Raw genomic sequence first — 2290 nt, 5'->3', positions numbered from 1 at the left:
AAGTATCAAGTAAGGATAGCTTAACATTCTTACTAGTATTTTTAAGTCATAGTTGGTTGCAGACAACAATGGAAAAGCAAATTTTTTATGACATTAAATTGCAAAAACAGTTTGAGTGTTTTTTTTCTTTACCGAAACTGGTTTTCTTGCCATTTCAAAACACTTTAAGCACAGGTGTCAAACAAGGACCAGGGGCCGAATGTGGCCCTCCTTGCCATTTTATGAGGCCCTCCAGAGCTTCAAATGTACATCAATGTAAGCAGTATAACGACAGCACACAGCCTTCCCATCCTGAGGAGCACCCCGGTGACAGTTTTTGGTTGAAACATTGCCAGTTTGAGGTGGAGTACCGCAACAACCCATGGGACCCCTCAGCAAAATTACCATGTGGCCCCCTCTTGGCATTCAAACCCCCTTGTGTGGCTAGTATCTTATTTTGGGCTACATTTCATCTTGAAGATTTTCTGCTGAAGCAGCACTGGGGGAGTTAAATATTAAACTGCTGCACTCCGCTACTCTGCAGAAGGGGGAGGAGCTCCCCCATGTTCCCTATATTTATGCCACTTGGTTCAAGACTGTTCAAAAAATGTTACAACTTAATAAACAATTCGGCCCGCGACTTAAAGAGTAACTGTCAGGCTGCAGAAGCTAATTTAAACCTCTATTCTCCTGTGTTAAACAGTTTAGAAGGAAGCCATAAAGGCATTATTGAAGATAAAAATCTCTCTTACCTTTGATGTGTTCTTATCAGAAAAGCTGTTAGACCTAAGAGGACGCAAGCCGCATACTATACTGCAAAGCATTCTGGGGCCCTCCCCTCGGCTGCTAATGAGACGTTACAGCAGCTTGTAATCAGTCCAGCGCGTAGCACTGATAAATCTCCGGGCAGAGTACACTGCAGGAGTCAGCTATTGTTCCTAGCCACATGGCTCATTAATATTCACTGCACACTGTGTTATTCAGTATGAGCTTTTCTGTGATCAGGAAGCAGGCAGGACATGACGACACATTTGACAGAAAAACATGGAACCTGCTATGAGCTGTCAGGAGCATCAATCTCTGCATATACTATATAAAAATTTTGTGAAGTACAAACGTGGACAGTGAAATGCATATGTAATGTAAGTACAGCCAATCTTTAGCTACTGATATATGTGTTTATTTTCTCTGAGACCTTATACCTAACAGCTTTAAGACTAGGTTTTTAGATTTTGGCTCATGTTGATTGAGTTTGATACTCCTGATCTATAGTGGTCTATGCATGTTTCAATACACATACACAGTCAACTTTAACACGACAGTGGGAGAGTGAAAAAACAAAACAAAAACAAAAACAAAATCACAGCTTTGCAATTTGATCATCTGCAATAAATTAAGGCAACAACCTATCATAATGTTGGCGATCAGGCTTCATGCTGTAAATTTTCCCATCTCCTGGCATCAGATCAAATTCCAACAAAGGCATCTTTATTTCTCTCCTTGTCAGAAGGAAGGTCATCGGAATATTTGAATATTTGTTTTAGGTCTTGCCCAACATGCCAACTTTCTCTACAACGATTATTGGGATTTTGTCCTGTATACCTCAGTAGAGTAAGTTGCCCTGTTTTGCTAAAGTCATCTGACTGCTCGTAGCATTAAAAGTGGTACGGACATCTCCAGCACAAATTGTACACCTGTGGGGAGCAGGTGTTTAACTGTGCGATTCCCAAATAGACTGCTAGAAAATTCATCATGGCTTCTGAAGGGTCTCTGACCGCTGGCATCGCTTCTTAGGAACAAATAATGATCCTTCGTTAATCGCTTCACCCAGGATGCTAAATTTGGTATTATGAATAAATACAGCTGCTGGCTAAACCGAACAACCGCTAAAAGCTGAACTGCTAATTCAGAAGTACGCTGAGCAATTACGAAAACTTCCAAAACTGATCTAATTAAAAAAGAAAACAGCCAATGGCCACAATGTCATGGTGATCTTCTTGGCTTCAAAATACAGAGGAACAGGGCCAGGAGCCAATTGCATCAAACACAACAAAATAAATTCTTATGGCCAAATGGGCCATTAACTGTCCTCAATAAACCCCAAACCCAACAGAACTGAAACAAGGAAGAGGTCACAATTACTGTATAAAACAGGCTCCATTAAAACCATGTACATGAAAATAAATAAAAAAGGAAATACAGGTATACACATCATCATAAGACACACTATCAGGAAGATCTTTCCCATACAGCGATTAATAAACATGAAATATATAAAAAAAACGTGGTCCTTCTGGACCTATTTTAGGCA

The 2290-nt window shown here is 40.2% G+C and overlaps 1 protein-coding gene across 7 annotated transcripts in view; it reads right to left on the bottom strand.

Annotated features, from left to right (window-relative positions):
* The window catches only part of ARL15 (ADP ribosylation factor like GTPase 15), a 372284-nt gene that overhangs the window by 182178 nt on the left and 187816 nt on the right, over positions 1–2290 (bottom strand). The window lies entirely within an intron of this gene.

This window comes from Hyperolius riggenbachi, chromosome 1 (assembly GCF_040937935.1).
Source record: "Hyperolius riggenbachi isolate aHypRig1 chromosome 1, aHypRig1.pri, whole genome shotgun sequence".
Lineage (NCBI taxonomy): Eukaryota > Metazoa > Chordata > Amphibia > Anura > Hyperoliidae > Hyperolius > Hyperolius riggenbachi.
This window is presented reverse-complemented; position numbering and strand designations above follow the sequence as displayed.